Genomic DNA, 13,343 nt, shown 5'->3' on the forward strand with positions numbered 1-13,343 from the left:
AACATTGTCAAGATTATCTTTCGAAGATTACCCTCTAAGAAAAAGTCATGTCATCTTCAAAGCATTTGATGGATCAAGGAAGTCAGTTTTTGGAGAAGTGGATCTTCCCATAACTATTGGACCTCAGACGTTCAAAATCACTTTCCAAGTTATGGATATTCCAGCACAATACAGTTGTTTGCTAGGTCGCCCGTGGATTCATGAGGCTGGGGCAATTACTTCAACACTTCATCAGAAACTGAAGTTCATAAGAAATGACAAATTGGTAATCGTCAGCAACCTGTCATCATTCTCCGACATAGAACCAAAAGAAGTTGTTGGAACTAAATTCCAAGCACTTTCCTTGGATAAGGAAAAAGGAAAGGAGAAAGCAGCGTCTATTTCTTCCTACAGAGATGCAATCCAAGTTGTAAAGGATGGCACTACCAGTGGTTGGGGGCACATTAATATTCCTACCAACAACAAGAACAGAACAGGAGTTGGATTCTTTCCAACATCATCAAAGACTATTCCAGGAATTGAGGTAGTTCTCCCAATTCAAGAAACTTTCTGCAGTGGAGGTTTTCTTCAACCTGTTCAACAAACAGTCAATACCATCGGTGCGGAAAACACCGATGAAGAGGAATGGCTATCCTATCTTAACAAAGCAGGATACATATCCCTATCAGAGTCTGAATCACCTTGCTGTTATCCGACTAAGGGATCTAAAAGTAAGACTCAACCAAGCAGTGATGAAGTTACAAATAGCTTCACCACCAGAAGTCATGGTTCATCAGAAGAAGTTCCTCCTATCCCCGAAGAAACTTGGGATACATTAGGAGAACCAAGCAGAAAATTCGACTACATGGTGAAATACTCCGCTCCTGGTAGTTCAAGAATCTCTCTTGAAGATATTGTTCCAACTGGATGGAACAGTGATTTTGAGTACCTCTCTCAGCCAAAAGAGATATATAACCCTTGCTATTCATCATCATCGATTGGTGAAGTCATCATTGAAGATTATATCCCCAAATCACCTTCCGAGGCTACGGATCTAGAGTTCACATATCTAGTCAATGCCATCTTGGGAGAAAAGCAAGACCAAAATACAGAAGAGGATGATCTCGAAAGTGTCTCCGACAACGAGTCTCTCCATTCTGAAGATTGGAAGTTTCCTCAAAAGAAAGTTCGACATACTCCACTTGGAAATGGGTATGCTCACACCGCTCAGTCTGCTGAAGTAGAAGAAGATCGTATAAATGTTGCAAGGACAGTGGTTGGTAAATCAAGACCTACCACAGGCCAGCTTAAGCCTAAGGTTCCAGATTACTTAGTGCACAATGGGGTTCGCCACTATTGGACAGCTGTTGAAGTTACAACTGTTGTTCGCACTCCTAAGTAGGAACTTTCACCGTTATCTTGTCCTCTCACCATAGCCCAGGGTGAAGAGATGTTTCATAGGGCTTTGCATTTTTACTATTTCTTAGGAAAATGTCCCTCTTTGCTTCGCCCAAAGCAATAGAGTTTTGTTTTATAGGGTCTTTGTTTCAAGAAATGACTGTCGATAAATAAAAATGTCATTTTGTTCCTTCGTTAGTTTTTCCTTTTCTTTTTTTTCGGAAATTGGTAATCCTAAAAAAAACCCTAAAAAACATCAAAATATTCCATTAACTGCATACACCGAGTCTTCTCTCGTTGTCTAAATAAAATTTATCACACATATGCAGATTAATCATAAAAAACCCCGTTGAAACGTGCGATCGTATGACTTCTCCAAGCTTTGAGTTTCCTGTATTCGAGGCAGAGGAAGAAGAAGACGAAGAAATATCAAAGGAAATTTCACGATTACTTCAACAAAAGGAAGAGGCCATTTAGCCATACAATGAGCCTCTAGAGATCATTAACCTTGGTTCCGATGGAAACAGAAAAGAGGTTAAGATTGGAGCTTCGCTTAGTTCAGAGATCAGAGAGAGTTTGATACAACTGCTCAAAGAATTCTCAGATGTCTTCGCTTGGTCTTATCAAGATATGCCAGGGTTGGATACCAGTATAGTGGAGCATCACTTGCCATTAAAAGCATAATGCCCTCCGGTCAAGCAAAATTTGAGAAGAACTCATCCGGAGATGGCCATGAAAATCAAAGAGGAAGTTCAAAAACAGATCAACGCAGGTTTCCTCGTCACTTCAGAATACCCTCAGCTGTTAGCTAACATTGTTCCCGTTCCTAAGAAAGACGGAAAAGTCCGCATGTGCGTCGACTACAGAGAATTGAACAAAGCTAGCCCTAAGGATGATTTTCCTTTACCACATATTGATATGTTGGTAGACAGTACAGCAAAATCCAAAGTTTTCTCATTCATGGACGGATTTTCAGGATACAACCAAATCAAAATGGCACCTGAAGACATGGAGAAAACAGCTTTCATCACCCCCTGGGGCACGTTCTGCTATCGTGTTATGCCTTTTGGACTAAAGAACGCAGGAGCAACTTATCAAAGGGCCATGACTACGCTTTTCCACGACATGATGCATAAAGAAGTAGAAGTCTATGTAGACGACATGATTGCCAAATCAGAAAATGAAGAAGATCACATACAAAATCTGACAAAGTTATTTCAACGCTTACGGAAGTTTCAGCTTCGCCTGAACCCCAACAAGTGCACCTTCGGTGTTTACTCAGGAAAACTCCTTGGTTTCATTGTCAGCAAATGAGGAATTGAAGTAGATCCAGACAAAGTCAAGGCAATTCAAGAAATGCCTTCACCTAGAACCGAGAAACAAGTTAGAGGATTTCTTGGACGTCTGAATTACATCTCGAGATTCATATATCTCATGACTGCAACTTGTGCTCCTATTTTCAAACTTCTACGGAAAAATCAAAGTTGCGTCTGGACAGACGATTGTCAGAAAGCGTTCGACAGCATTAAAGAATATCTTCTCGAACCACCCATTTTGTCTCCTCCAGTGGAAGGAAGACCTTTGATAATGTACTTAACCGTCTTAGAAGACTCCATGGGATGTGTCCTTGGACAGCAAGACGAGACAAGAAGAAAAGAGCAAGCCATTTACTACCTAAGCAAGAAATTCACTGACTGTGAATCCCGCTACTCCATGCTCGAAAAGACGTGTTGTGCTTTGGCCTGGGCTGCCAAGCGTCTCCGCCAGTACATGATTCGACATACTACTTGTTTGATCTCTCATATGGATCCAATCAAGTACATCTTTGAGAAGCCTGCCTTAACTGGGAGAATTGCACGTTGGCAGATGTTGTTATCAGAATATGACATTGAGTATCACGCACAGAAAGCCGTGAAAGGAAGCATTCTAGCTGAGCACCTGGCTCACCATCCACTCAATAGTCATGAATCAACCAGTTTCGACTTTCCAGACGAGGACGTCATGTACCTCAAGATGAAAGATTGCGACGAGCCACTACCAGACGAAGGACCTGAGATAGGATCCCAGTGGGGCTTAATCTTTGACGGAGATGTCAACGCTTATGGACGAGGAATTGGGGCAATCATTGTTACTCCTCGAGGAACCCATATTCCATTTACCGCCAGATTAACTTTCATGTGCACAAACAATGAGGCCGAATATGAAGCTTGCATCATGGGTCTCGAAGAAGCCGTGGATCTAAGAATCAAACATTTGGATGTATACGGAGATTTTGCTTTGGTCGTCAATTAAATCAAAGGAGAATGGGAAACATGCCAACCAGGGCTAATTCCTTACAAAGACTACGCGAGAAAATTGTTACCATTCTTCGACGGGGTAGATTTTCATCACATTCCTCGCGAAGAAAACAACTTGGCTGATGCATTAGCCACACTCTCTTCCATGATTAGAATAAATCATTGGAATGACATTCCTCGGATCGATGTTATGCGCCTGGATAGGCCTGCTCATGTTTTCACAGTAGAAGCAATCATCGACGACAAACCGTGGTATCACGACATCAAGAACTTTCTTCAAAAGCAAGAGTACCCTCTTGGGGCGTCAAAGAAAGATAGAAAGACTTTGAGAAGGTTAGCTTGTAGATTCTTCCTGAATGAAGATGTTCTGTACAAGAGAAATTTCGACATGGTTCTGCTCAAATGCGTTAATAGAAAAGAAGCAGAAGTACTCATGAGAGAAATACATGAAGGTTCCTTTGGTACTCACACCAATGGACATACCATGACAAGGAAAATACTGAGAGCAGGATATTATTGGCTGACGATGGAGTCAGATTGCTACCAGTACGCAAAGAGGTGTCACAAATGTCAGATCTACGCCGATAGAATTCATGTGCCACCATCTCTTCTCAACATACTCTCTTCCCCTTGGCCTTTCTCCATGTGGGGAATCGACATGATTGGAATGATCGAGCCAAAAGCATCCAACGGACATCGCTTCATCTTGGTAGCTATAGACTATTTCACCAAATGGGTTGAAGCAGCTTCATATGCAAACGTTACAAGACAAGTTGTCGTCAGGTTTATCAAGAATCACATCATCTGTCGCTACGACATTCCTAGCAAGATAATCACTGACAATGGGTCAAATTTGAATAATAAAATGATGAAGGAGCTTTGTAAAGAATTCAAGATTGAGCATCACAACTCATCTCCTTACAGACCAAAGATGAATGGAGCTGTAGAAGCAGCCAACAAGAATATCAAGAAAATCATTCAAAAGATGGTCATCACTTACAAAGATTGGCATGAAATGCTCCCGTATGCTCTTCATGGTTACCGTACATCAGTACGTACTTCGATTGGAGCAACTCCTTTCTCCCTTGTATATGGCATGGAGGCAGTCCTACCTATAGAGGTTGAGATTCCATCAATGAGAGTCTTGATGGAGGCAAAATTAACAGAAGCCGAGTGGTGTCAAAGCAGATTCGACAAATTGAATTTAATCGAAGAAAAGCGCATAACATCTTTATGCCACGGTCAGCTATATCAACAAAGAATGAAGAAAGCTTTCGACAAAAAGGTTCTACCTCGCACAATCAAAGAATGCGACCTTGTACTCACAAAGATTCAATCTTTTCTCACAGATTCGAGAGGGAAATGGACTCCCAATTATGACGGCCCCTACGTGGTCAAGAGAGCTTTCTCAGGAGGAGCCTTAATACTCACGACTATGGATGGAGAAGAATTCACCCGTCCTGTGAACGTCGACGCAGTCAAGAAATACTTTGCCTAAATAAAAACAAAAGAACAGCTCGCTAAGTTGAAAACTCGCAAAGAGCAGCTTAGGCAAAAAAGAGCGTCTCGGTGAATCGAAAACCCGAAAGGGCGATTCAGGCAAAAGTTAGAGACATAAGAAATAAATAATCAATCCCGGTAAACTTAAAACCCGAAAGGGGTAGTTTACGCAAAAGTTAGGGATATATGGCAAGTAATTGTGTTCAGGACAAACTTGATCATTCAAAAATCCATAGCGGAGTATTCATCAGCAGTAGGTCATCTTCTACGAAGCACGAATACAGCGTAACTCGGAGTGGAAGGGAAAGATAACGGTCGTCACGTTTCATCGTAGCCCATTTCCCGAAAAATTACCAATTTCAAACTTTGTAAATACTCCATGGAATCAAGCATTTGGCTGATTACCATTCCATATATAATAATTTGAGCCTTGTGCCTTTCTTTGCAAATCGAGTCTTATTCAGTTTCTTGAAATGCATTTTAAGTTTAAACAGTCATTTTCTTGAAACAAATGTTTTCATAAAACAAAATGAATTTACTTGCAAAAATAAAGGTGAAATTTCTTTCTAAGGTTTACAAACAATAGGAAGGATGCAAACAGTTGCTCCGAGAACGGTTGAGACTCCGGGAACCAAGATTTCCCCATGAGGTCGCTTTGCAAACATCTCCCGATGACGGATCTTTACTTCAATTCATATTACTCACTTTGGACAGCGGGCAACTGATAACCAGGTATTCCCAACAGAGTTCGAACTACAAGAAGAGAACATCTTCTGATCAACAAGATTCAAGTCGTATCATAGGATTTTACATCCGCGGCAATTCTATTCACATTCACTTTGCATTTCATAATCATCGTAGTATTCATGCATTTTGTCTCACACCATATTTACATAATGAGCATAGTCTAGCCGAGGTTTTGATAGTGTTAATACCCAAATTACTTGGGCATATACTCAAGATTCCCCTGCGAAGTTGTGAAAGGGTTTTTCTTCTTCATAAAGAAGGTTCATACACCCAAATTCCCCAAGCAAGTTAACAAATGGTAGTCTCCCTCAAAGAGATAATTTGTTCACTTTTGGAATTCCCCAATTGAGAATCTCCTGCAGAGCGACGCTCGACAATCTTCTTCAAATAAGGTAGTTTGTTTCGCATTTTGAATTCCTCAGAAGTTCGGTATTTCCCCAGCAGATCGACAAAAGATCCCCAACGGAGTCAGTGAATGGTAGTCTTCGTCCAGAAGATAGTTCAGATTCCTCAGCGTAAGTAGGTGAATGGTAGTCTTCTTCCCGAAGACAGTTCATCCACTTTCGAGCAAAGTCATTAGCCCCTCAAAAGAGCGCGGGACCATATGACAATCCTTCAAAAACGTCAAGTTGAAAGGAGGGATGGTGAAGTTTCTTTATTTACCGTCAAATGGTATCTTACCTCCAAGTGCTGGTAAGAAGTTTGATGAGGAAACAAACCTTTGAAGTTTCTTTATTTACCGTCAAATGGTATCTTACCTCCAAGTGCTGGTAAGAAGTTTGATGAGGAAACAAACCTTTGAAGTTTCTTTATTACCATCAAATGGTATCTTACCTCCAAGTGCTGGTAAGAAGTTTGATGAGGAAACAAACCTTCGAAGTTTCTTTATTTACCGTCAAATGGTATCTTACCTCCAAGTGCTAGTAAGAAGTTTGATGAGGAAACAAACCTTTGAAGTTTCTTTATTTACCGTCAAATGGTATCTTACCTCCAAGTGCTGGTAAGAAGTTTGATGAGGAAACAAACCTTTGAAGTTTCTTTATTACCATCAAATGGTATCTTACCTCCAAGTGCTGGTAAGAAGTTTGATGAGGAAACAAACCTTCGAAGTTTCTTTATTACCATCAAATGGTATCTCATCTCCAAGTGCTGATGAGAAGTTTGATGAGGAAATAAATCTTTGGAGAATTTCTCTTTATCTGAGATATTGTCCAAAATCACAACTTAGACCAGTTTCGAGGTACAGACATCCGAAACAAGGGGAAGTTGTGCACCTTTTTCTAAGTGTCAACACTTAGTTAAAGAAGATGGATTGCGCATCCTACATTGCCATCCATTCACCAGAATCCACATGACGTATTCCTACAGGAGTTTGTCTCCTCATCCCCCGCCAAGTGCGACAACGGGATCAAGTCATGAAAAGATTTTATCAATTACAACATCTCAGGAGCGCCCAAAGTTCGGGCATTCTTTGATATTTAAGTCTCTTTCACGCAGGAGAGATCGAGATATCAATCTCTCTCCCTCCGGATAAAAGAAACTTAAATAGGGGCATCTGTCATACCCTAATTTTTGACCCCCCTGAGATGACATATCTTCAGGATTTTCATCAGGTCAAAGCAAGTACCCAGAGCAGTCACTTCTTCATCTGGCATTTAATCAAGGATGATCAAAGACAAGAAAACTCAGGCAAAGGATCAATCAATAGAAGGATTGGTCTCTAATCCAATCATAGGACTCAAAAGCTTCACTTTTATATTCACCTATGATTGATTAGACACTCAGTCATCTGAGTACAGGTTTACTCAAGTCACCAGACTAGGGTTTTTGAGCCTATCAAGGACTGAAATCAGGGATCACCTTTGGGAAACCCTAAAAAGCTCCAGGACATCTATTAAAAACTTCAATCATCTTCAAATTATCCATACAATAAGATCCACAGGATATCACACCTCAATTCAAGATCCACAGTCACCAATTTCATCTGGTCGACAATTAGGGTTTTTAACCTAATTCATCTGGATAGTTGACTTTTAATCAGGGCATGGATCCAAAACTCAAGACATGATTCAAGAACCTCTACTACCTCAATATAACCCATTTACATCACTCATTTGAGGAGAAGATCTTAATTCCACACAAAAGTCCAAAATCTCACTTTGTTTGGAAAAAGTCAACTGTATGGGATCACCTTTGACTTTTAAGATTTTTGGTCAAACCATGACTTTCAAAGATCAATATCATCAATATATGGATATTAAAGTCATTTGACCAAAGAAATTCAAGAAGAATCATCAAGGAGCAAAAAGTCGGGAATTAGGGTTTTTGAGGGCATTGTGGGAACTCAAAATTTCACCTACACAACTCAAAAAACTTCCAACATGAAAGTTGTAGATCTTGCAAAATAAAACAACATCTTACAATGGAACTTTTTTCAAAAGATCAATCATTTAAGAGATTTGGGAATTTTGAAGTTTTAGGTCATAAACACTTAGAAAAGTTTCTAAGTGTTTTTAACCTAGTTTTCTTCCAACTTTGGCCTCATTTTTCACAAATTTGCCAAAGGATTCTGAAGGAACCATAAACTAATGATTTGAAGTAGATGTTTAGGGCTTTCCAAATTGTGTTCAACCTTCTCCAAATTCATTTTGAGCTAAGAGTTATGCTTGTTCAAAGTTAGCCTCATGAAGTGAAATTATAGGTCATGTACAATTTGAAACTTTGCAATTTTGTGCATTTTGCTTCACTAAGTGATGCTACACGACCTCTAATGCATCTGAAAACATGCCATGCATCCAAAGTCATCATTGCATAAGGATTAGAGAAGATTCCCAAAAACAAAGGCATGTGATTATGTAATGATTGCATTTTTGAATTTATGGCAAATGATGAATCATCAAGGAATCTTGCTCTAAGCCAATTAGAACTCTCCTCTGAATCAGAAATGTTCCCTTAGATCATACAAGATCAATGGTTGGAGAAGCTAGCCCGAAAATGCATCATTGCATTTGGGATCTTTTCAAATTTTCTTCTTGGCTAAGAAACCAAACTCACTTCACTAAGCAAGCTCACTATGCACAATTACTCTAAACCAATTGCCTATAAATAGAGGGCTCTTTCTCATTCAGAAAACTCACCAAAGCAACATAATTCTTGCTTTCTCTCTTCTTTCTTCATACTTAAGGTTTTCAAAGGTTCTTTGGCAAGAAGACTCGGATTCTTCAAACCAGAGCTCTTCCTTTGGAATTAAGTATTCAAACACCTTAGGGGAGTCATTTAGAGGTGATCCAAACCTCTGAAACACTTCTGGGAGTGGAGAACCATCATCTTCACCTCTCACTTGGAGCTGTTGCAGTTGGGGTCTAGCAAGAAGTTATGGGCACTTTCAGTCCAAGCCAGGCATCTCAACACCTTCCAAAGGAGTCATTGAAGCTATCTGGATCGTTACAACGGCTCTGTAACACCTTTTGATCAGAGCCAAATCTTCATTTTTCAGGTAAGTTTCCAGAACTTCAAACTCTATAATTCACGCATGATAAATTAGAAATGAAGTTACCAATTGGTTTCTGCACCTTCATAGATCATTAGCCCTCAATCAATTGCATCATGTCATGCATATAGAGTATTTCATGTTAAATTTCAGTTTTAGGGTTCTTAGTGTTCATGCTTGCGAATTTTATGTTATACTGAAAATAAATAAAATTAAAGGACACCATCATGATCCTCGTTCAAAAACGAGCAAAATCCATGTTTACATCTTTAAGTTTGATTGATAAACGAAGGAGATAGCAAATCCAAAAATTTGAAGCTTGAGGTTGAAGATGAAGATGGTGGCGCCATTTTTTGAATTTCCCAGAAAAGAGTTTATTTTATTTTGAATGATGGGTGTGTTATCTACGAATTCATCGTAGTGTCCCAATGGTTACAGCGCGCGTCCAAAAGCCTTGCCTTGCCTTAGGTCTGGGGTTCGATCCCCCCCTCAGACCTTTTGTTCATTTATTTTCTTTTTAGCTCATTCATTACTTTGTTCTACATATAATCATATGGGCTCCCTTCTTAAACAAGCCACGCGTGTGGCCCAGTTGGTATTTGTTTTGTTTGGTAATCTTTAGGGCGTGGGTTCAAGCCTTGAAGGAGACAAACCCAAATTTTTTATCACTATTTTCCTTTGTTTTATTCACAAACTTCACATAATTATTTAACCTATCAAATTAATCCATTTTCACTTCATTTTTCACACACTTGTTATTTAATATACCTATTTTATGAATAATCAAAAAAATCATAAAAATATTATTTATTTCATGTATTTTAATTAGGTTTAAAATAGTATGTTTTAAGTGTTTTCTTAAATACTTTAAAATATATATTTTCATTTTGTTTTAACCTAATTACTTTGTGAATAATTTTATGATAAAACCCTAATTATTTAGGTCTTAATTAGGTATAGATTTCATATTTGCCTTAATTAAGTTGACTTTTGTCAATATTCAAAACTGTTTTCAATCTCTGATTAAACAGATGATTAAGGTTTTCAAACAACAAAACCTTATATCATTTCAATCATTTTCAACTGTTTCTCATAAACAGTAAATCATTTTTAAGTGGGCCTCTAATAGAGTGTAAGTCCCAACACCTTCTTTCTTTTCTTAGTTTGTTTTCCAAAACTGTATTTACAAAATCTTCTTTCTGTTTTCAAAACATTCTTCTGGTATTTGAAGGGCATTATTCCCGGTGAAACTCTTCAGATACCTATGTGACCTTTGTCCATCTTCACTTCTTCTATTTTCAAAAAAAACCATTAACTGTTTATCATATATATATTCAACTGTTATCCATCAACTGTTGGTGAGGCTTTGTACATACTTCTTCAAAGGCCTCCACTCCATCCAGGTTAGGCTTTACAAGCTTTCAATTTACAGTCTTTATTTAAATTACTGTCAAATATAAACTTTGCATATATCTGTTTAGAACTACGTTTGAGTGTAAACCCTAGGACAGTTAAACTATATATATATTATAGGGAGTGAGAATGTCTTCCCGGTGAAGGCTCTTTCCTAATTAGAGATCTGTAGTTCAAACCCCCAAGATGAATTATTCCCGGTGAAACATCTTGGAAAAAACCTTAGAATCCAAAAAATAGGATACATCCACCCAAAGAGGAATTATTCCCGGTGAAACCTGTTACCCATTTGCTTAAAGCCAAAATAAGTTCAAAACTACATAGATTTCTCTTGTGCTATAACAAGGACCCTCGATGACCCTCGATTAGCCTCCTCTTGGGCTTTGTACAAGGACCCACAGGCTTCTTAAAAGCATTTTCAGCTTCCTCTTGAGCTTGTATACAAGGACCCATCAGGTTTCTTATAAACATAGGAACAGGTCTTTAGTCACCTTTTAACATACCCTGGTGAGTTTCTTCCAATTTAAACCAGACTTTAAACAAGCCAAGTTTGTCTCAATTTTACATTGAGTACACCTTTTGGAATGAGAAACATGGACAGTCTCTGTCACCCTTATCTTCATCAATTTTCCTTAGCAGAGTCTAGGATCCATGTTTGCTTATCGTCAGTAAGTGTCAGTCTTCATCTTGGGCTTTAAACAAGAAGTCTCATTAGATATTCTTTCTGCCATCATTTTAACAAAACCCCTGGAAAGGGTTAGCCTCCATTCATTCTTTCATTTTAACAAAACCCCTGGAAAGGGTTAGCCTCCAAAATCACTTCTTCAAAAACCAAAGATTCATTTCTCTTAGGAGATAATATCCCCAAAAGAGTCAAAACCCCTGGAAAGGGTCAGCCTCCAAAAACATGACAAAAATCAGTCTTTTAACAGATAATTTCTCCAGCTGAGTCAAATTCCCTGGAAAGGGTTAGCTTCCAAAAAAACCAGTCTTTTAATAAATAAATCCTTCAGTAGAGTCAAAATCCAACAAAAATAGTTAGCCTCAACCTTGGGCTTCATACAAGGCACCAAAACAATAAAACTCCCCTGTTAATAGTCAGCCTCAACCTTGGGCATTGTGCAAGGCAGATAATAGAGTCTCCCCTAGTGAGTCCTTCATTGTTCAGTAGCCACAACCTTGGGCTTTGTACAAGGCAGATAAACCATATGTCGTGTGTCAAAGATTCCTAACATCTAGGATCTTTTCCCATAGAGTCGTCCATACTCAGTTTATTTAAGAGTCCGCCACAACCTTGGGCTTTGTACAAGGCAGAAAATAATATTTCCCCTAGTTAAAGTCAGCCTCAATTCTGGGCTTTGTACAGAACACCAAATAAAACCCATCAAAATAGATTTTCCCTAAGTAGAGTCAGCCTCAATTCTGGGCTTTGTACAGAACATAAAAATCCCTTGTAAATTAATCCCCAGTGGAGTTTTCTCCCAGAGTCATAATAATAATCAATCAATCAAAAAGCCTTAAGCTTGGGCCTTATACAAGCCAGTTAAAAAATCAAATCTTTTATACAGTAGATAGACATAGCTTATCTCTATAGAGAGATCTTTCTTCTATCTCACCAGATTCAAACAAACAAACATTACATCATTTCATCATTTTAATCAAGTCTCCCATTTAGGATTTTGAAAGGCATGAGCTGGCAGTAAAACCCAGACATGTGGTAACTTTCCCTAATTTGGATGAGCATTTTTTCATTTAAGAGGCATTTGACTGGTATACTTGCACATACACAAGTAAGGTCCCCCTCTTGAATGAAATGAATTCAGTTATTCTGTCACTCTTTTAATGTTTGTGGTGGAATAGTAGAAATACCTCTCTATAAAGATGACTTCATGTCTCTTTATCGTAAACAGATATTTAATTCATAGCTTCAACCTTGAGCTTCAAGCAAGGGACCCAAAAATAATTAATAATTAATTAGTTCCCCGAACTACATTAAGCTCTGACTTCCATTAGGGATATGTAGGCATGAGGTTCACAAGGAATCTCAGCGAGCTAATAAAATACCAAAAATAGTCAGTCAGTCAGTCTGTCTCTCTTTTATTCAATTCAATTCCTTCTCCTAATACAAAGGAGAAACTTTCCCAATAATCATTAGCAGCACAAACACATTTAGACACAGAGAAGGTTCCCGTAGAGTACTACAGATATGTAGGGTGTTTAAACACTTCCCTATGTATAACCGACCTCCCGGACTCCAGAATTTCTAGTCTAGGTGAAATCCCCACACTTAGCAAACTCCTAGGGTTTAGTTGAGATCTTTTTTCCCCTTTCCTACTCGTAGGACAAATAAGAAAGTTCGTGTGATATCGTAGGAAGAACTGAAATAAAATTCCTCCCACCACGGGCGCATTCTCCTTCCAAATTTCGCGTGAATGGTCTAGCATGTCGTCCTCCCAAGTGAAACGGGGAGGTAAAAAAAACGACAACCACATGATGTTAAAGTAAATGTTCCTGACATC

General features: G+C 38.7%; 1 protein-coding gene across 1 annotated transcript in view; it reads left to right on the forward strand.

Moving 5' to 3' along the window:
* LOC131627061 (uncharacterized) overlaps positions 1–13,343 on the forward strand; it is a 35,896-nt gene that overhangs the window by 21,480 nt on the left and 1,073 nt on the right. The gene's annotated exons all lie outside the window — the stretch shown is intronic.

Source organism: Vicia villosa, unplaced genomic scaffold, assembly GCF_029867415.1.
Source record: "Vicia villosa cultivar HV-30 ecotype Madison, WI unplaced genomic scaffold, Vvil1.0 ctg.000348F_1_1, whole genome shotgun sequence".
NCBI lineage: Eukaryota > Viridiplantae > Streptophyta > Magnoliopsida > Fabales > Fabaceae > Vicia > Vicia villosa.